This window comes from Nicotiana tabacum, chromosome 15 (assembly GCF_000715075.1).
Source record: "Nicotiana tabacum cultivar K326 chromosome 15, ASM71507v2, whole genome shotgun sequence".
Lineage (NCBI taxonomy): Eukaryota > Viridiplantae > Streptophyta > Magnoliopsida > Solanales > Solanaceae > Nicotiana > Nicotiana tabacum.
In genome coordinates, this window is record NC_134094.1 from 70,439,349 (window position 1) to 70,463,299 (window position 23,951).

The window sequence follows — 23,951 nt, forward strand, 5'->3', positions numbered from 1 at the left end:
GTCTCTAAGCCGTGTCTAGTAGAGTCTTGTTTATGTGTGTATTGTGCACCATACTTATAAGCAGGAGGCTACAGGGCATTTAGGACTGTCACTCTTTCTTCTTACTCTAGATCGTATGGTAGAGATCAGTTGTAAGAACTCAATTTTCTAAACTCTATCTTATTCATAATACAATGATGCCTACATCTAGAAAGACGGTTGGCAAGAGATTGCAGGTCACTGTGAAAGAGTTGAGTCAGAGGAACTCGATTTTGCATGATGCTTATGATGAGTAAATATAAGGTCTTCAGTAGATCATGTGTGTACTAAGACGTGTAAGCCCCTTGATAAGGAGCCTTAAGGTAAAGAATATCTATCCACCCCTATGGTGAAAGGAAAAGAGAGATTCAGAAGATAGATACAAGCTTCAACAAGTAAAAGGAGCAAGATGAGAAGGGTACGAGGTACCCAGTTAATGAAGATTATCGGTATTTTCAACTCCGGCAGAAAAATATAAGCATTGTGAGTTACCTTCAACAGTAACAGAGGTATGTAGAATTGGCCACATGTAATACCCCGGAAAAAATTTCGAAGTACTTAAGTGTAAAGCCCGGTAGAATTTGCAAAGAAAATAATATTTCATGGTACCAGACTAGGCTTACGTGTTGAGGATTGTAGAAATGCACCGGAAAGTAAAGGAAAAGTTTTGGCGGAAACGTGCATTTCTGCGGTCCATTATGCTACCGCAGAACCACTCTGCGGACCGCATAATGGCCGCAGAGTGAGGCAGTTAATTGGGTCAGTTGGAAGAAACTATACTGTTATGCGGTGCATTATGCGACCGCATAACAGTTATGCAGACCGCATAGTGACTGCATACACAGACAGTTCTTTTGGCTATTTTGTAACCAATTATGCGACCGATATGCGGTCCGTATATCGGTTATGCGTTCTGTTGCAGCCAAACGCACACGCAAGTATACGCGGTCGTCAAGTAATAAAGTGACTAAAAGTCGGATGTCGAACCCACGAGGACTTGTGATTAACTATTAACTAAATTAGACTATCCTAATTATCTAAACAAGAATTAAACCTAAAAATATTTAATTCTAAACTAATTAGATAAAAAAATATAAATAATGAACTTTGAACAGAGAAAGAGCAGATTTTTATGATATCAATGTAATGAAAACGATCTAGGGTTATGGGCTATCTAACAATCCTATTGTATTCTTCAATTGAATTGACCGACTAATTTATCTAGCTTATTGGTTGACAGGGTTAATATTGCTCATAAGAATCTGTCGAGTTCTTACTCGCCTATTCAAGCTAACCTAACGCCCATATGTCTATGGAGTTAGAATCAACAAGAACGCATTTATAATTCCTGTAAATCAACCAAGCAAGGCAATTAGGTATATATCTATCCTAACTACGAATTCGTTCCTCGATGCCCGAGTTCAAGAACTTGCCCTACTCAATCCTATATGCAATATAGAATTCCCACTTTCGAGTTCAATTCTAGATTCGTAGATAATATTCAATTGGTGATCAAGCAATTAAATAATTAAGTGCAAGATTGAATAAATAAACTAATATGATAAATCAAGAAGTCAAAATCAATATCCGCATAACAATAGTCATGAAAGAACCACAACCCTAGAACGTGAAGTTTAGCTCCACATAAACATGGTAGCCAAACAAATCATATAAAGAAACATAAAAATTACTAAGTTTGGTGGGAGAAAGAAGAAACTTGATGAATAACAGCCTCCACAGCTTTTTCGTGGCTTTTTCCCTCTTCCCAATATGTTCGATAACCTAAAGGAGGCGTTTTTGGCTTATATATTGCGTACAAAAGTCGTGGGCCAAAGCTCTCCTATTCCTAGTCCAAATCGGATTCAGGGATTGATGCTAAGGTGGATGCGACGCATCCACCTTGTCCTCCATTTCAATTTTTTCTTCTGCGAAGGTGGATGCGACGCATCCACCTTTTCCTCTATTTCTCAGCTTGCATGCGATAGTGGACGCGACGCATCCAGCTTCACTTCTACTTCCCAGTTTCGCACGCGATGGCGGACGCTATGGCCCAACTTCACTGCTAAGGTTGCACGCAGGATGATGTTTTCCTAGGTTGGATGCGACGCATCCAACCCTTCTTCCTCTGGCTAAACCACCTTTTCTTCATATTTTGCACTCCGAACACCTTAAATCGTCACACATAACTTAATTAGTCATCAAACCAATAATTACACCATGTTGGGCGTTTTAAAGATTAAATAACATCAAGAAGTGGTTAAATTATGGGTAAAGTAACATCAACACATATCGAAATATGCCAAACATCACTACCCCACACTTAAACCTTTGTTCGTCCTCGAACAAACCATCCTATAGTAGACGAAACAAAATTGAGCTCTTATCATTCAAAGCACACTGCACCTATGACCATGGTTATTTGCAACAATTAGGCTCTAGACTATGCATCACATACCCTTCGCTTTACTTAAGCCATTCTTTTAAAAATATTCGAACAAAGATAACATGCTCACAACAATCCTAACCTCAAAAACCGACTCAATGTCACTATGTACTCATGGCTTGAACACCCAACATCATAGAGAAGTCTAATAACGTTACCTATCCCTCGTGAAACCATGTGCCCTCACAACAAGAACAAGAGAGCGAGTTCAATCCACACATTCGAATCTCATGATCAAATATATTTTAATGACTCACATATATCAAAGAAAATCGCTCACTCTCACAAAGAAGTCACATGCATGAAATTAGTACCATAGGCTTGCCCTTAATGTAAATCTCTACTAATGTAAGCTCGCTCGATCTAAAATCAATTAGGACTTTTTCATGGTTGTAATGTGGGCTAAGGGACGGGTAGGATATATTTAAGGAATAGTGACTCACCCTCCTAAGCACTTTAATACATCACAAAATTACTTTAAGCATTTTTTTTCTTCAACCCCACTTCAATTTCACAAACAATATCACCCCCAAAACAGTCCCTTTTTCTTTAAGCACTACTTTAGTTCATACCCACTAGCAAGAACAAGATAACAATTTATTCATTTATATTTTTCTTTCTTTTTTTTCTCTTTCAATTTCCGCTAGTGGTGTATTATTTTACAAAATAAGTGCACCCTTCTTTCTTTCATTGGTTCCACTCAAAAGTCACCCCACACTTAGTCCCTTCTTACTTCTTTTAGCGCTCATCTAACAATTAAAGTGCTTTAAGAGGTAAAAGGATCAAAACAATGTCAATTAAGAATAAAAAGGGTATAGGCTTGTAATGTGGGTACCAAATAAAAGGTCTACAGGCTCAAAAGGGTTAACTAGGGATAGATTTTATTTGTGATAAGCAATAAGCTCAAAAAGATCAAAGAAAACCTAAAATCATTTTTCAAACCGAGCATCACCTAAAATTTCGCTTCAACTCACATACCGGGCAAGTTCTAGACACAAGTACACTACATGGACAACACAAAAAAACTCACCACACATGGCACATGACTCACTAAGGACGATCACGTTCCGACTCTTAAGCAATGCAAGTATTCACGGAGCCACGAGATATTAAGTATTAAACACAAGGTGAACATAAGTCATGTAAACGAGACATAGGCGCCACAAAACATGCTATCCAATTTAACAAGGCATCATCAATAAATTCAAATCATACAAAAGATACTACACATGCGAAAGTATAAATATGTTACTATCAAACAAGTCAAGGGCGCCTAAGTTCATCATTCTTGCTCCTTTTATTCCCTAAATTCCTAATCTACTCGGAAAGAAAAAAACTACCCGGTTCAAACTACATCCCATGGAAAAGAACCGAGGCACAAAGAAAAACCACAGGGGATTATTACTACCTAAAGAAAGCTAAAAGATATATTTTGGATTTTTGTTTAGACTTTAATCCCTCAAGAAAACTGTCTAGGAGATCAATCGTCGGGAAAAGTCCAATTTTTCTACTTTTTCATTTTTTTTTTCTTCACAAAACCTTCACAAAAGCTACTACACTTAAGAATGAGTACTACAACTAAGCTAAAATAGCACAGAAACTCATCCAAACGATCTCCTCACCCCACACTTAAAATTTTGCAATGTCCTCAATGCACATTATAAATAATAAGAGGGTAAACGAGACTCCCTGGTAGGCCAAAGGCCGAAGCAATAGCGGCTCACGAGGTACTCAGACTTCCCCCAGACATCGTCCTTTGTGTGGGCACCCCACACTTAGTCCTCACCATCTAGCTCGCTTTTGCACTCTTCTAATGGCTTTGCTTCCTATGCTCATAATCCTACAAAACAAAAATAAATACTACAAAATAATAAAAATAAAATAAAATAAAAAGTAAACAAAAATAAAAGAAAGCAGTAACGCTGGGTTGCCTCCCAACAAGCGCCTGATTTAACGTAGCGGCACGACGTGAACCACTTTTTGCCTCCACCTCGACCTTATGAATTGAGCCCCTAACATGGCATTCAGTTTGCGGCTATGCTCCAGTGGTGGGGCTACAAAGATAACCAGGCCAAGTAATAAATTTTCCACTCTACACTTCTCGGCCTTTAGATGAGGAATGTATTTTTTGCTTTTTGGCATGACAAATTCAAAAATATAGGCATCATGTTCCTCTTCCATTGACTCCTCCAAAGGCTTAGATGACTCGATTTCCATGTCATCATCCAAATACAATGTCGAAAAATGTTTAGAATGAGGACCAACACGCCCCAACTTTAGAATTGTATTACTATTTATATCCTCATATGTGCACACATTAGAGTCTTCAAATATAACATTATCTGCTACCTCGCATGGCTCTAGTGTACTTTTCTCAACATGGGCATCATCAACAGAAATATGCTCGAATGATTGGCTCTCCACTTTTAGCTCCTCAATTTGGCGTATAAGCTCCTTTTCAGCTTCTGACAACTCATTACTATGTTGTTGGGCGATAGACGCAACAACCTTTGCATTTAATTTATCTTGCAAGTCGTGAATAGTAGTAACAAATTTATAGATCCCTTGTCCCAGTTTAGATCTTCCCTCTATAAAGTGTCTCATCCCATCAGTAAGTTCCTCATGTTGAGCTTCATATATTTCTAACTTTTCAGCCTGTTCTGCCAGCCAAGTTTGGCTCAAAATCTCCTCTTTTTCAAAAATTTTCTCTTGCTGGTACTCGCTCTCTTCATTCAATTCTTCCATATTGGCCTTCATTCTTGTGATTGCTGCCCTCATTCTTTTCATATCTTTTTTGAGTTCATCCTGTTGCTCTGCTACTTGCCTCAGAATATCCCTGATATATGCATCAGGCTCCATATCCTGCACTTCATTGCCCCTATCAAACTCAGAAATATCATTAGAAAGATCATAATAAGGGCTCAGAGAAGGATGAACAAAATTAGGACAACCATCCCAATGGCCATCTTGACCACCACACATATTACAAATATTCCACTCAAAGGATTGAGATTGTGCGCACAACTCGCTCCTGGAACATTCTGACAATTTTTCCACCAGTGGGGTCCTCCACAATATGGACAAGGATCATCAAAATAAGAATAACCATCATTCGAACAATTTTTATTCCAAGATGCCATGCTAAAATAAATAAAAAATACTAACTAAAATAAAATAATAAAAAAACATGAATAGATAAAAAAAAAATGTCTAATCTAGAAAAATAGCAAATTTCTAAGTCCCCGGCAACGACGCCAAAAACTTGTTGCAGCCAAACGCACACGCAAGTATACGCGGTCGTCAAGTAATAAAGTGACTAAAAGTCGGATGTCGAACCCACGAGGACTTGTGATTAACTATTAACTAAATTAGACTATCCTAATTATCTAAACAAGAATTAAACCTAAAAATATTTAATTCTAAACTAATTAGATAAAAAAATATAAATAATGAACTTTGAACAGAGAAAGAGCAGATTTTTATGATATCAATGTAATGAAAACGATCTAGGGTTATGGGCTATCTAACAATCCTATTGTATTCTTCAATTGAATTGACCGACTAATTTATCTAGCTTATTGGTTGACAGGGTTAATATTGCTCATAAGAATCTGTCGAGTTCTTACTCGCCTATTCAAGCTAACCTAACGCTTATATGTCTATGGAGTTAGAATCAACAAGAACGCATTTATAATTCCTGTAAATCAACCAAGCAAGGCAATTAGGTATATATCTATCCTAACTACGAATCCGTTCCCCGATGCCCGAGTTCAAGAACTTGCCCTACTCAATCCTATATGCAATATAGAATTTCCACTTTCGAGTTCAATTCTAGATTCGTAGATAATATTCAATTGGTGATCAAGCAATTAAATAATTAAGTGCAAGATTGAATAAATAAACTAATATGATAAATCAAGAAGTCAAAATCAATATCCGCATAACAATAGTCATGAAAGAACCACAACCCTAGAACGTGAAGTTTAGCTCCACATAGACATGGTAGCCAAACAAATCATATAAAGAAACATAAAAATTACTAAGTTTGGTGGGAGAAAGAAGAAACTTGATGAATAACAGCCTCCACAGCTTTTTTGTGGCTTTTTCCCTCTTCCCAATATGTTCGATAACCTAAAGGAGGCGTTTTTGGCTTATATATTGCGTACAAAAGTCGTGGGCCAAAGCTCTCCTATTCCTAGTCCAAATCGGATTCAGGGATTGATGCTAAGGTGGATGCGACGCATCCACCTTGTCCTCCATTTCAATTTTTTCTTCTGCGAAGGTGGATGCGACGCATCCACCTTTTCCTCTATTTCTCAGCTTGCATGCGATGGTGGACGCGACGCATCCAGCTTCACTTCTACTTCCCAGTTTCGCACGCGATGGCGGACGCTATGGCCCAACTTCACTGCTAAGGTTGCACGCAGGATGATGTTTTCCTAGGTTGGATGCGACGCATCCAACCCTTCTTCCTCTGGCTAAACCACCTTTTCTTCATATTTTGCACTCCGAACACCTTAAATCGTCACACATAACTTAATTAGTCATCAAACCAATAATTACACCATGTTGGCGTTTTAAAGATTAAATAACATCAAGAAGTGGTTAAAACATGGGTAAAGTAACATCAACACATATCGAAATATGCCAAACATCACGTTCGCATACCTTGTTCCGGAGCTCCATTTTTGGGTTTTTAAAACCAGACCCTATTTCGTTAAATACACTCTTTGGGCCATTTTTGAGACATAATCTGATATTTTAGAGTGAGAGAGAGTGCCCTAGAGTGAGAAGGTATTCTTCAATAATTGTTCTTCAATTCTTGCTCAAGTTTTGGAAGATTAAGGAGGGAAACTCACTAGGTCTTCATCCTAGAGGTAAGATTCTATACCCTAACCCTCAATTTCAAATTTTGTCTAGAAATGGGCAATAAGCAAGATAATTTCTGGGCAAGAGGGTTATTTATTTTACATGCATGTGTTATCAAAGGGTGTAGAAAGATTGTTGAGCTAAAAATGGTAAAGATTGGGTTGTGGGATGATGGAATCCTCCATAAAAGGACCTTGAACCTTAATCCACACTTAGTGTTTGATAAAATGCTCAAATGAGCTGAGACCATGAATATCTTCCTAATTATTGTTCAATTTTGTTATGTCTCAAATAGATTGGGATTGCTAGAATTTTCGGAACATTGTAGTAATTTAAGAAAAGCTCAATTGAGGTATATTGGATAAACTTTCTCTCTTGGAATTGAATTCCATAATGTTTCCGTGAGTTTCAAAGTATGGGTTGCGTATTAAAATATTGTGGCTTGAATCATATTTCAAATGAAAGCTAGTATGCCAAATTATGTGAGAAAATCTCAATATTCTTAAGACTCTTAATTGCTTATATGTGTACCTAAAGTCTTGATTGGGAATGTCTTATTGTTCATAACCAATAAAGATGGTTGGAAGTGAAATCAGCAAATTGGGAATACAAAGTGTGGCCAACGTGCCAATAGTGAAAGTTATACCTGTGACCCATGGTGCCAATGAAATGAAATAATGTGAGAAAAATTATGAAATGAGCTTTGACTCAACTATTCCAAAATTGACTTCGACAATATAATCGGCTAAAAGTTTATGAACTCAAGTGATGCCCATATGTGGCTGTTTTAGCTAATGCTATGCTTTGTAAGTAATTTTCAATGTGTTTTGCGTTCTTACCTATTCGTGAGTGGAAATTGTGTATGATTTTAACTTGTACTTCGATTGCCAACCATTTTACTCCCTTTATTGGAAAGAAATCGATTGTGTTTAAAGCCTTCATTACTAATGAATTTAAAGTTGTGATTTTCGGAATATTCTACTTGTTGATAAATATGATGATGATCTATGAAAGGGAAGAAATGAAAGTGTGGAATATGAAATACGGCCATTGCGCCATGAATAAAGAATCATATGTATGGCCAAGAGAGCCAATGAAATAATAATGTTGTAAGTGGTTGAGTGTACGGATTAGGTGATATGTGGTGTGAAAGGTTATGAGATGTACGTATTTGTACTTTTGTTTCCAATGTGTTATGAAACCCTATGGACGGTCTATGAAACACATAGGTATATTGTGTTATGAAACCCTATGGACGGTCTATGAAACGCATAGGTATATTGTGTTATGAAATCCTGTGGACTGTCTATGAAACGCATAGGTACATTGTGTTATGAAATCCTGTGGACGGTCTATGAAATGCTTAGGTGCATTGTGTATAAGAGGTATAGATGTACGGTATGAATAAACACTATGGACGGTCTATGAAACACATAAGTGTATAATATGATATGTGAACACTAAGGACGGTCTAATGAGACACATTATTAATGCAGACAATAGATGCCCCTTTTGTTGTCCTTGTTTGTACAGGTTGTTTCAATTACATTATATTATGTGTTCCACATATAGATCATATGGGCATTCTATTTTGAAAGAGGATTTTTAGCTATACATACTAGTACTATTCGACAGTACTAACGTCCCTTTTGCCGGGGGCGCTGCATCTTTAATGGATGCAGGTGGTTCTACAGCAGGTGACATTGATCAGTGATAGCAGTACACTCCTTTCAGCTGATTTGGTGAGCCCCACTTCATTTTGGGGTTATGTATCTTTTGTTTCTCATGTACTTGGTGGTTGAGGTATAGCCGAGGCCTTGTTGCAGGCATTTCCATGTTACTCTTCAGTTGTACTTAGAGGCTCCGTAGACAGGTTGTGGGTGGTATTTGATGTTGGGAATTGGATTAGAACTGTTGGTATTTGGCAACATGTTTTTCATTAAATCTATAAACTCGTACTATTTTGGAAATATTGAATGATGCTATTAATGGGAATGGAATGGAAGCGATTAATGAAATCTCTTCAGTATTTGATTAACGAAGTACATCTCCTCTTTATTCACGAATGAATTTGGGTAGAAGGAATCTAACAGGCTTGCTTGGTTGGGTTCACTCGGTTGAGCGCCGGTTGCGCTCCTCGGTTTTGGGGCGTGACACCACACCCATCTCAGTTATACCCTATTGAGGGCTAACAAGTGTAGTTTAAGAAAAGGACGGGATATTAGGATCCGGCAGGGGTTAGAGTAACCCAAAATGGTGAACAGATTGTGTTTGTTAGTTGACTTTTCCGAAGGATATTACAAAGGTGCTAATAGATCTCCTTGTGAGGCACCCAGATGGTGCACTATTCTCATGATCAAAAAACAAAATTCAAAAGATAGGCATTGAAAGCCTAAAAAGGATAAATATTACCTTAGTGTGGCTCGCGTCCCAAGTAGAGCGAGAACGTTAAGAAACCCAAAGAGCCACTGGATGGAGAAAGGGGAGCTAAAAGCAAAAGAATGTCTTGTTCGAGTTTTCAGAATAAAGTTGTCACGCCCCAAACCTGGGGAGGCGTGGCTGGCACCCGGTGCCGTGCTGGACCGAGCGAACCACTCTGTAATGTACAACTGTAAGTGGGAAAATACTGTAGCAATGAACCATTTTTCTTAAAACATGAATACATATGGCCCATGAAGGCCTCTGACAAACTATACAAAATAAACCTCTGTCTACAAAGCCTCTAAGATTATTTGACATCAAATGGAACAGGGTACCGGCTTACCCATAAGTCTTTAGAAAACCTCTGACACGATGACTCATAGACTCGGCTGCACTCCAAATGAGGTGGAGTCTTACTGATCCTTTGCTGAATGCCAATCTCGTCTACTATGAAGGCTCGTCAAACTGATTATCTATACCCGCAGGCATGAATGCAGCGTCCCCAACAAAAGGACATTAGTACGAATAATGTACTGAGTATGTAAGGCAGAACTGAAACATAACAATAAGTCAACATTAATTAAAGATATATAAGAATCAACCCAAATCTCTGAAGTGCCACGGTATATGCATACTTATTATACTTATATATATACAATGCTTCTCTTTAAGACTATTATCCATATCGTATGATGCATGACTGCCCAACTGATCAGTGGTAACTGCCCGACCGGCCGTAGTGCGGTGGTAAATGCATGACTGCCCGACCGACCGTAGCTCGGTGGTAAATGTATAACTGCCCAACCGGCCGTAGCTCGGTGGTAAATGCATGACTACCCGATCGGCCGTAGCTCGGTGGTAAATGTGTAACTGCCCAACCGGTCGTAGCTCGGTGGTAAATGGATATACATGTTTGCCCAACCGGCCATAGCACAATGGTAAATGAATATGCATGACTACCCAACCGGCCGTAGCACAGTGGTAAATGAATATGCATGACTGCCCAACCAGCCATAGCACGGTGGTAAATGCATAAAGATGCATGTATCACTATATTATAAACATTAACATCTCTATCATATACCTCAATAGGGACTTAGGAACATACTTAGACATGCTTGAATAACACTTTATAGGAATGAATAACGTAGATATCCTTAACTGCTAAGAGTAGAATCACTTATGGAATAACATTACGTTTACGTACCATTACTTGGATCATGCCAAAAGAAAGAAGGGATAGCTTTAACATACCTGAGATGACTCTCTTGACAATCCCTCTAATACACGTCTTTTGCGAAAACACGTAACGACGGATCGAAATAGGGAAACATTCGCATGATATTCTTCATAAAGATTACACTGTTCTTCCATAAAATATCACTCATGTTGTTGCTAGTACAATATAGATTGACGTTATATCTCCTCCAAAGATGGAAATATATGATTGCTCCTGTACTTTTATTGTTGCTATTCACTAAGCTTAAGGATGACTCCACACGTAAATGAAGGCATGAGTCAAAGTTTAAAGTGAAACTAATAAACAACATCCTCAGAGAAGGAATTACTATAGTGCTTACCATAAGAAAAGCAATCCATAAAATGCCGTACAACCTTTCTTCAACAAAATGAGATAAGTTGGTGCACACATTCTTAGATCTTGCCACCTATTTAACTAGATTTATGAGTCATTTAGTTAATCCTATATAGCTGCCACATTGGGGGCTCAAGACTTATCCAAAATTTTATAATTAACTAACTAATATTCCACAAAAATCATTAATTAACCAATTATCTCAAATTACTTAAAATACTACCCACTTTTAACACACTTTATATATACCCTACTATCATGGTCATATGGTACCATCTAAAATCAATACATACACTATTATTTCATTAAAACATCCATGTAAAAATACATATATTTTCTCAACTTCTAATTTTCATAATCTCATATAAAGAGTACAAATTTTCGTACGATTAATTCTTAAAATGGTAAACAGATATCCTTCTTTTCTCGTGAGAAAATAATTTCTATCTTTACAATAAAGAAAATCTCATAAACATTCTCATATTATGAGTATAATTGAAAGTAGTAATATTAATAATTATATAAAATCATATTTTTCAAACTGTTTTACAAAAATATTCCACTCAAAATACCATATCAAATGTATATAACGGTATCAAGGTTGCTAAACTTACGGGGTTTTATAATAACATAGTGACAAATCCTCTATAATCTCATGAATGATCTTAATCCCTTCAAGCTCATATGGATTACTACGACTTATCCTAATATTAAAGTACAAGATGTAACAAAAGTGCTAGACATAAATGTTAGCGGGAAATAAGAAAAGAGATAATAAAGCATTATGATTAAGATATGATACATGGATGACAACAGTAGATCAAAAGATGACAGTATTACAGAGTCTATAGTCAAGTGACGGAAAAGACGAGAGGTGATAGGCCTTGAGACAACAAAAGAGTATAGGCCATAAAGTCATATCCTCATTTCGAAAATAAGTTTGTGACTCCAACATGACTACCAGAAGGAAAAGTTAGACCCCAGAGTAATAGAAATCAGTATGGGCTGGTGAACAAGATAAACTAAACATGAATTAGGGAATGAATGATTTGATAATGGTCGATGTCATGAGAATTTTAGATTTTGTTCTGGCTAGAATGGACAACAGAAGAAGATTCATGAGAAATTCAGAGAATGGTCATTCAGGAAGACGCTTCCCTAAAGTAAGCAATGTGAGCAAAGTTCTGCTTAAGGGACTGTATGTGCGAGTTATACTAAGTGTCACCCTCGTGAGCAAGGAAATTTATTATCCTTGATACAGAAGGATTACCGCAAGGCGAGTAAGGGTCATCGATGATGTGAAAAGACGCCAAAGATGAAGAGGTAAAACATCTATACGTAGATCATCGTAGCACTAAATCATAGTACTCCCCCAAAAGGAGGAATATAGAGTGATGTGGCATTAAGTCAGAATTAACTGGTTCTAGTAACTATGGAATGGTAAAGGAAAAATGCGATAAAAATGAGAAAGAGATGAGATTGCACTTATTCAAATCCTACAGATATGCTACGATTCTAGAACATTATGCAAGCACGACGTCAAGGAGAGGAAGTAAGGGTTCCGGCGTGAGATGTTTTTGATAAATAAGGAGCCAGTGCGAGAGGTAAGTTAAGACAAAAGGAATAATCCAAGAAAGATTATGTGGAATATTGATATGAGAACGGGTCAAAGAGTAGTTAGCAGTTGACTCAGGAAGAGCCTAGTTATGGCTAGACAGGTGGTTACAGACGAATCAGCAGATCGTGCAAGATAAACATAGTAAAACCCAATATAGTGAATTCAGTCTCAGAGATATGACATCATAACCTTGAGAAATATTAAGATAGGAGTTGGGGTAGTTAAATGTACCGTATGAGTGTTACAGAGGAAAAAGAGAGTGCCACTGGGAAGACAATCAAAATATCAGCTCAGAAGCAACCCAACGAGCCCAAGGTCATGAAGGTAAGTAAGTAAGGATAATTACAAGTAAGAAAGAACATCGAAAATTCCGCTGGGTAAACAATGTAATAAGCTCGTATCCTTGCAATAATCAGAGGATCCTCCCTAAGTACTACAATGAAAAACTAGCTGAGAAAGTAAGGAAGAAGGCTTCGACCTAAGCTCAGTGACCTAAAGAGGAAGTGATCTTATAACAACAGTCTCACAACAACGTTGTATGCACTCCATAAGAAAGTGGCACCTACCGTGGCTAACAGACAGGAAGTAAAAATCAGAAGTGATATTCAAGATCATATGAGTGATATGGAATTCCAATATGTATGGGCACTAAGATAAGTTAAGTATGCACGCAACAAGGGGGCAGAAAGACCAAGAAAAATAACTGCCTACGTTTAAAGAAAACTGAGAAGGAACGAAAGGAATTATTCGATCAGTGATCCAGAGTTAGTTACGTCATGAACGCACTTAGGATTTTGAAATATTATCCATGCAGCATATATACTGACATTCATACAGCCGTAGAAAACTTTGGTATAAGTTAAAAGAAAGAATTGAGCCTAGGGTATAAACAAAGGATTGAATTGTTAGAAGATTGTATCATGGATATTCTATAGCGCCCATGGAAGGCTAAAGTAATAATTAATTTCAGGAGCCGCATATCGGAAGATAGGTCAAGCCTACATGAAGGCCGATCAGAAGGAAGAGGGAACTAAAGAGTTACATCAACCAAATAAATCAGGAGTCTGATTATTAGACCAAGAAAATTATAGAAATTGTGATTAAGAACATTGCATACTTACTCTAATATCAGAGGTACAAGAGAGATAGTACAACAACCATATTCTATAATGGCTTTACGATAAAGCCAGTTAGAAGAAGTACCAGTCTCATAAGAAGTCAGTATGAAGCTCCCACCGGATTGTGTATGCACCAAAGGTGCAAGTATTATAATAGAGCTTCAAGTTGTGGATGTGTATTATAATAGAGCCCAAGAAAACTGATTCACTATAAATGAATATGTGTAAGTCGCAAACTAAAGTATGGTAGAGCGACAAGGTTTTAGGAAGACAGGAGTAAGGATAAGAAAAAGCGAGTGAGAAGGTGACGAAAATGGATAAGTCCTTGGGATTAAGCCCAAGAAAACAAGAAGAGCCGATGGTTTCTCTAAGTTATAGAAAACTCAGTATATCCTGAATAAACTCAAAGGAGTCTAAGACTAGCAGCATTTAGAAGAGATGGAATGCTGCCCTGGTAGTAGAATGAGGGTGTGATTGTAATAGATAAAGTTTGGGCGTTCAATTGAGTAATGACTTGAAGAGGATTTCATGAAATGTACGGGATTTAAATACCCATGTAAGCTGAGTCACATTGGGATGCTATTAAATACAGTTATGGAAGTATAGTATCGCCCATAGGTAGATCAATCTAATAATTTCAGATGTTCGCCGATGAGACATAAGCCCTAGTGGCAGTGTTACATAAAATGTCAAGTTATCGATGGTAGATTATAGATCAATATTGAGGTGAATCAACAATGGATGGATAAGAGTTACAAAGTATGAGATGAGAGTAGGTTGTCATTCTTAAGATAAACAGTAACGAGGAAGCATTAAAAGACTTAGATTTATACATCTATGATAAGAAGCGAGAGAGTAACCTGGAATTGGGTAGCAAACCTAGATCATAATAAAACCAAGGTAAGAGTTATGGAATATTATGACCTACCTAGATGCAGTAAAGTCATACGGATGAATAACCATGTCTATGAAATAAGATATAACAATATTCGTAAGTTCAACAAAGTACCGAGCGAAGAACTTCAGTACACCTGTAGATGCCCAGAGGGACATCTTATTAAGCTTTGTATATGTTTACAAAGTGAGGCCTAGAGATTGGCTAAAAATTGGAGGAAACAAAAGGAGAGAAGAGTCGCATAGGCACACTTACAAAGTCAGAGTCGTACAGGGTGCATGATAAAAGGTAGCAACAGTTACAAGATTGGAAGGATTCCGACCACAAGTTGTGGTGTGAGAAAGAGGCCTGGGGGGGGGGAGGATGCCCTGGCCTTTGGATTTATTCACAGAACAGTTGCCTAAATGGCAAGGACAGTATTAAAACCATTCGTAAGAGCCATCCGGTTATAGACCGATAAATGCATTAGTCAACATTCGAGGACGAATGTTCCAAAGGGGGGAATGTTACGTCGATGTTACGACGATGTTATACCTTGTAGTATTGTATGTTGAATTTGTCGTAAGATAATTGACATCAGTTCAAGGACAAGATTACTTGGAGATTATGAGTATTATGCTATTTCAAACAAGTGACGAGTAAATTGGTGAAGGTGAGAGGGTAAGCAAATCAAAGAAAAATGAATTTCGTCGAAGTTTGACATTTTGAGATAAAATACGGTCCAAGTTACAATACCCCGTATTTATGGATTAGTGCCATACAAGGTACTACATAACCATGATAGTAAGGTGTGTATGTTAAAAGTAAGTAATATTTTAAGTAAGTTGAGATAATTCTTAATTATGTGGGTAATTGGTTAATTATTGGGTAATGGGATATTACCTAATTAATTAGGGAATTATTTGGATAAGGTTAAAGCACCAACGTGGCAGCCCATAACGTGGATAATAAATCCCATAAGTGACTCATATATTATGTAACAAGGTGTCATATTATTAGAGCATACAAAGTGATTCATATTCCCTTTAGCTTTCTGATCAAGGTTGCATAATGATATTCATTTTCTCTTAACACATGCAAGTTAAGGCTTTCTTATCTCCTTAAGATTAGAAGATGCAAGATTCACGTTTCAGAAAGATTGCCTACGTGATTTTCTACAATCAAATCCCATACAAGACTATTTAATACTTAGTAATGTGAGATTTTGCAATTTTAAGGGAGTACGGTGCAATCCTTCTCAAGAATATCATACGAATTTTTTCCTACTCCAGGTATGTTAAGGCTAAGACCTTCCTTCATTTTGGTATGATCTCATAATTACACGAGTGTGATAATGAGGCCTAAAGAAAAGTTCGTATTCCTGAACTTATGTACATTATCCTAGTCTCATAAATTACAGTATTCTCCCTTATCGGGACTTTATATTTAATTGAGTATTGTCTTCTTTCAGTCAAGAGAGAAGAGGTTTTATATGTATATATATATATATATATATATATATATATATATACACACACACACACATTATTACAGTATTTTCACGACCATCGAGCTATAATCGGTGGGCAGGCCCCTATTGGGCAACCTCTGATTAGATTGTAAGTTATATACCGAGCCTACTGTGGCCGAGCGCCTATGAGCGAGCCCAGAATGGCCGAGATACAGAGCCTAATATGGCCGAGAGCCTATGATCAAGCCTACTACGGCAGAGCAGTTATATATACTGAGCCCTATAAGGCCGGACAACTATTTTACTTACTATATTGAGAGAGTTGAGTCAATATCATCAGGTAAGCATATCTTCAGATTATCTTTGACTCCCAGTTACTTTCAGTTATTATATTATTAGTTCAGTTTCAACTTTCAGTTATTCTGTTGCCTTACATACTCGGTACATTATTTTGTACTGACGTGCCTTTTGACGGGAACGCTGCATTTCATGCGTGCAGGTTCAGACAGACAGACGAGTAGACCTCCTCAATAGGTGTTGCCCGAGTTCAGCTTGATCGGTTAGCTCCGCGTCCTTTGCAGTTGCTGGGTCTAGAGTTTTATGTACATCTTGTGTATATATGTATATATATATGTTATGGATAGGTCAGGGCCCTGTTCCGATAAGAGTACATCCATCAGTAGAGGCTTGTAGACATATCCTGTCAGTTAGTGTAGTATATTGGGCTTATAGGCCTTGTATGTATATTTTGTTGATTTGTCAGCTGTAGTAGTTATGACAGCCTTGCCGGTCCAGCTTTATATTGACATTTAGTCAGCGTTAGTTTCCCTTCTGTTTTATATTTTGCTTCACAAATTGTCTTGTAATGTGGCCCATGGCCAAAGTATGACATTATATGTTTAGATTTCCTTAGTCACAAGTTGGTACGCAAGGATAGGTGAGGCACCGGGTGCCGGTCTCGCCTCCCAGGTTCGGGGCGTGACAGAAGTGACCTTCGCTTTGCTTTCCGGGACTTTTCTGGTTTCTTCTGCTCTAGTCTCGTCTGGCGAAGTGAACCTCGCTTCGCTGTCCGGGACCTGGGCACCAAACTTATATTTCCTCCAGATTCTTCCATTTTTACTTCACTTTGCATGCAAAATCTCCAAATCACTTCCAATTGACTCCTACACATATAAATAAAATTATTTAGCTCGAGTCACAAATATTTCCAAAAAACTAACAAGATTGAGGTCTAATGCAAGGCAAATTACATATAAAAATGTTGATTTTTAGCCAAACATCACTACGAAACAAGCTACAATTATAAAGTTCTTCCATTAATCTTGAAAGAATTTATTTTTCTAAGTAGCTTTAAATGTGTGCCTTCGAGTTTAAATCTTTATACATTTAGTTATGAATTTATTAATAATATATTAGCTTTCTTCAATATTTAACTAGTGAGATCTGCATATCTTTTGAGATTTTAAATTTGAATAATTTTCTTATCTTTTATATGTAACATTAGAAAAGGAAAAATAATTGATATTTGGATAATTTTTATCTATAACAGCCAAAAAATATTTAAACGTCAAATATTGCTATAGGTGTATAAACTGATTCACTATAAAAGCAAAAAAAATATCAAAACGAACGAGGCTGTATGTAAAAAACAAATTCCAATACTCTACGCAACACCAAAACAAATTCCATAGTACCTTTCACATAGCAAATGAGCCTTTCATAGCAGTGAAATGTGAGTTCATTGGATTGTGCATAAACTGACACAATTTATTAATTGTGTAGGATATATCAGGCCTAGTTATAGTGATATATTGAAGGGCTCCTACTAGGCTACAATATAAGGAGGGATCGCGAGATGGAGAGATACCATATTGTGAAAGTTGGAGGGCAGTTACCAATGGTGTAGCCTGCTCCATGCAATGTCTTGAATATACTTAATTTTAGCAAGTACCATACCATTAGGTTGATGATGAACTTCAAACCTAGTAGTGGCAAAACTGATAAAAGATAGTTATCCACCCATATTATTTACTAAAAAATGCATTAGCTAATGAACGTTTTAAAAATGGGTCAGATATGGATAAGAACCATATTATCCACTAAGAAAATAGATAACTAATGAGTTTAACTTTTACATTTGTAAAGATTCAAATTGGCGATTCCTCAAGTTTGGGAGACTAGGAATTCTCCCAATAATGATCATATCAAGAAGTCATGGATAATATGGATATATATATTATCCGTCGGTTAACCCATTTTCTATCTTTATTATATATGGGTCGGGTCGTGTCAAATAATTTATTCGTTTTCGTATTACCCGTTCTCAACTCACCTATATCCGACCCGACCCACCACTTTACTACCCCTATTCAAACACCAAGAAAAAATTAAATTGGCTGAGATCTTTCAATGTGAAGTCATTGGAGAGCTTTTTAATAGAGTAGATGTTTACCCGTAAAATGGTACAGTTGAATTTATACATGGTTTCTAGACAAGTGAATTAATTCGATCCTGAAATAATAAGATAATTGAAGAAATATATAACACTTAGCCTTGATAGGAAGAGGAAATGACAGAAATAAAGATTCTGGTAGTGAAGCCTTCGGGCGCAACAGTAATAAGAACAATAATAAGAACATAAAATAAAAAATAAATGGTATAGAGCTTTGAGTAGATTGCAGTATTAGTTTGCCAGAAAATTCGTGTCCTTACAATGATAACAGAGCTAGCTATTTATAGCTACGTCTAGGGAATGAGATCCTAGGATCGTGACCTTCTTTAATGTCAATTATGAGGGCCATTGATGAAGATGTAACGGTGAGCATAAATGCCAAATTCCTTGTAATGGGCAACATACTTAATGTCGTGTAATATTCTTCATTAATGCCAACTGGCGGAGGGTATTTATCGCTTCTTTAAGAATGCCATTCCTTCCGGTATCAGATGGGATAATTGTCTTCGGTTTCACATGTCATTCTTCCAAACGACCACCTAGCATGACATCTTTAACCCTATACAGATAGTCCCCCTGCTTTCCGGTGACATAACTTTGTGTCACCGGGAAGTTGGTAGAAACACTCTTTTGGCGGGAATTACTATGATTCCCTCTGAAGGCTTCTGACGGTTGATTAGACACACGTCTTCTCCACATTTAATGCCCCTAACACGCGTCATCCCACGATTCAGCACAGCTTTTACCAATTATCAAGGTAATTATGCCCATGAATTTAGCCGCCAAAACTTTTACTTATAGGCATCAACCTTCTCCCCATATACTCCATAATTTTCCAAGCTTTATAAAATCTTCCTTGCTGTTAATTAACCTTTCTTTATCTCCCTTCAAACGGAAAAGCTTTTCTTTCATCCAAATGGCTTCTTCTTCAAAGAACGTTAGCTCTTCAAAGGGCAAGAACAAAGCCAAGGACGCTGCTCCTCCAATGATGGATTCTATCATTCCTAAAAGTCTTGTTAAAACAAAAGACTTCGAAGAGAAATTCCCTTCGGCTCTCCCTCGCACATGGGTTGTTGGTAGATACCCTTCTTCCATCCGTTCTTCCAGTATTCCTGTTGTGAAGGAAGACTGTCGCTGCCACAATTTGGATATTGTATCTCCTGATCTAGCGGAGCGAGTGACCCTAACCAAGGAGGGTTTTACATATTTTTACATGTATCCCTTTACTTTGGGTGCGTTCTCTTTGAGTGGAGAGCTTGACTCCATTATTGCGGAGTTCTGCCTCCGCTATCAGGTGTGTTTGGCATAAGTAAGCCCTTCTGTGTAGAGGACGATTGTTTATCTTTGACGTTTGTGCCAAGAGATGGGAGAGGAGATATCTTTAACTCATGTGATGAATCTTTATTCCCCCAAAATCTTTTGCGGAGGAATGATAAATTTCAGCAAACGTGACCACCATGCTCTTTTATCTAGCATGGATGATGATAATGACCGTGGGTGGATGGAATAGTTTGTTGCAGTTGCCACCAATGACATCATTCCGGCAACGACTTCATCCTTTCCAGAAGCATGGAAACGCCCTCGTAAGCTCCTTGTTTAATATTTCTTTTATTAGGTATTCTTCCATACCTGTGTTGATCCTCCATCCTTTGCCTATTTCAGCAACTCGATGGGTCCCACCGATGGTTGAAGGCTTGGACCAGTGGGTTCAGAAGATCTTGGATGTCACTACGCCTGAAACCTGCACGTGGAAAGAACTGACCCTCAAATACGGGTGGAAGACCAAAAACCATGGTAACTCACACTCACCTTGTTTCGATTTTTTATGTGAAGAAATTGATTGATCCCTTCTACCTTTTCACTAAAATTAGGTCTACCCGCGAGCTCTATTATTGTCCCCGAGGAGGACGTCTTGGCTGATCATGCTGATGCGGCGAGGCTTCTTTAGGAGATGCTTATTCGAACAGGTATCTCCAGGCCATCTTCGGGTACACGTGTTTCATTACGGAGTCCTTGACCGAAGGACAAACAACCAAAAAGAAGATGCTCCTCCACGGCTGGGGAAAAGAATAAAAGGGCGAAGATTATTGCCCCCGAGTCATCTCCGGTAGTTGTGGTGACTAGCTCTCCTCCCGGGCCAGTTATAGACACTGTGATGATCGATGATGATGGAGAAGCTAGTGATGGGGGAGCTTCTCTACATAGAAGATGATGATCCTTATCATCTCAACAGGATGCTCAACCTGTTGAGTTAGTTACACCAACCGAGGACGATGTCTCGGCACTCTGGGGGGAATTGGATATGGTAGAGAATGCCAACTCCAATTTTTGGGCCCCAGTTGCTGTTCCCAGTACTGTAGGGCTGAGTATCGGGTCCCTGCCATCTTCGGTTGACTAGCATCCAACAACCAACACTGCGTTTGTCGCAGCTGCTTCTCATTCACCGCCATCAGCGTCATCTCCATCTTCCCTAGTCATCTCCATCAGCTGGTAGAGTACGTAGGATCCTTTCAGATAATATTTTTGCAATATGTCCCACTTGTCTCTCCAGATTTCGAAGACCAGTACCTATTTCCTTGATAGCTTCTCTATGTTCCCTTATAGCTGCACTATGAATTTCTAGCTACTCATCAGCTTTCTGAATGAAGGACTTCATGAGATCTTCTAAGCCAGACTGAAAGGGCTGTTGAGGCTAAAATTACTGCCTCTATTGATTTTGGTAGACTGGAGCCCCTTGTCCCTGGGGTCTAGGATTATTCTGTTGCCATGCATTTGCTGTACCTCCAGGTGAACTCCATGAAAAACCGGGGTGTCTCTGACCCATTGCATTAAAGTTGTAATTCCCCACAACATTCACTTCCTCAGTTGAGGCTTAACACTCATGAGTAGGGTGTCCTCTTCCACATATATCACAAGCTACGTGAGTCTCACTCTGTATTGAAGATAAGGTTAGCTTCCTTATCTCCTTGGCTATGGCATCGAGCTGTACCTGCACAGATATGTTACCATCAACTTGGTGAACACCAGTCGCTCCTTTTCTTTCAGCACTCTCAAAGGCCACTGATTTGCATCTTCAGACAACTTATCAAGAGTAATGACTATTTCCTCTGGTGTCTTCTTCATCAACGGGCCTCCAGCTGCATTACTCAATGTTCTACATGAAGCCAGTGTCAACCCATCCTAAAAATTCTGGAGTTGCATCCAGAGTTCAATTCCACTATGTTAACACTTTCTGAAAATCTTCTTAAATCTCTCACAAGCTTCAAACACAGTTTCAGTATCTTTCTGTCATAAGTTATGGATCTCTCTTCTAAACTTTCCCGTTTTAGCTAAGGAGAAATATTTATCAAGAAATTTTTCTAGTCATCTCCTCCCATGTTCTAATTGATCCCTGGGGCAAGCTTCGAAGCCACTGCTTCGCATCATCTTTGAGTGTGAAGGGGAATGCCCTTAAGTACACTGCATCTTGTGAACACCATTGTATTAAAAGGTGTTCATAATCTCCTCGAGTCCATTAGATGGTTGTTTGGATCTTCGTTCATCTTCCCTCTTAAGACACAACAATTTTGAAGAGTTTGGAGTAACCCTTGCTTCAATTCGAAATTGTTCGCTGCAACTGGAGGTGGTCTGATACTTGACAATCCTGGGTTGTAGACCAGTCTAGCGTAATCACCAAGTGGTCTCCCAGCACCGGGAGCTATGTTTCCAAACTGGGCTGCAACCAAGGGCTGATTTTGATTAAGTCTCTAACCCCTCTCTTCTTCATACATGCGCTGCGCATCTCTAATAGCTGCTTCTTCAGCATCCCGTGTAGCTTTTTCTCTTTGTTGGGCTGCCCCTCTTGCAACCAAATCCACATTTTCATCATCTCCAGCCATAGTTTCTTTGGTTGAGGATTGCCCAACCTTCTCGATATTCTTAAGAAGATTTCTTTCTTTCCTAAGCTGTCGCAGTTGTTTTTCTATTTCTGGTTTGTATGGTAGCAATTCCTTCCCAAAAGATCGAGTCATGCACCACTCTTACCTGCAACCTACACACAGTTAGAGAACACCAACCGTAAAAAGGGAAAAATAAAATAAAATCTAAAAAAAGAAAAAAATCTTGAATTAGGACTACAAACTATTTCAAACACTATTGATTGCCAATCCCCAGCAACGGCGCCAAAATTTTGACAAGCTTGAAATACACACTTAAATATTGCTCGCTAGTAAAAGATAGTATAGTATAATATCGTATCCACAAGGATTGGATTTAAACAATATTGTCATAGTTTGTAGCTAGATTGCTATCCAAGATGATCAACAATTGAGAATTATGTGAGCTAGTAAGCTAGGAAGATATCAATGGGAGAAGACAGGGGTTGATTGGATAGGTGCAAGATAATTGTCTGGGATTTAACTCTAGTTAATTCACTTCAAATGTTTAAGTGAGTCTCTCGAATTCACTCAATTATTAGTTCAAACGTTTAGCAGAATCTCCTCTCTCGATTAAGTCTCAACCTCACAATAAGAACCAATTAAAGCTCGGTGAAGATATGCAAGAATTCGTAGTGGATTTGTCTTTAGGAGAACCTCTTTTGATTATCCTCCTAACTAGGTTTAATCTACAATTCAACTAGCCTCTTTCGATTACTAAGGAGAATTAATGAACTCAACCAACAAGATAATGCAACAACATCACAAGTTGTGCCTCTCTCGATTACATGAACATGTGAATATAGATGCAACAATTAAAACACCCAAAACGATTCAATACATAAAAACAAGAGTTAATATCCACAAACAAATATCAATACATTAAATCCATCAATCCCTAAAGAGAACTACTCCATAGATATGGAGTAATTCACCACAAATATAAAGAAAAACATAAAACGATCCAAACTCTTGTCTTGAGTGAGGATTGAATGATGAATTCCTTGTGCTTTCGCTTTTCCACCTCATCCTTAGCCTCCTTAGGGATTAGATGTGTCAAAAGTCCAAAACATAACATTTTTCCATGTATTTATACCAAGTAGGGTAGGCCCCAGACGAAAACACCTTCTCCTGTGCAAAATAGGACAAATACTCTGTA

At 38.1% G+C, this 23,951-nt stretch overlaps 1 pseudogene; it reads left to right on the forward strand.

The window, feature by feature from the left end:
* The first annotated feature begins 22,097 nt into the window (after positions 1-22,097).
* Positions 22,098-22,196, forward strand: LOC142170036 (small nucleolar RNA R71; annotated as a pseudogene).
* The last annotated feature ends 1,755 nt before the right edge of the window (positions 22,197-23,951 follow it).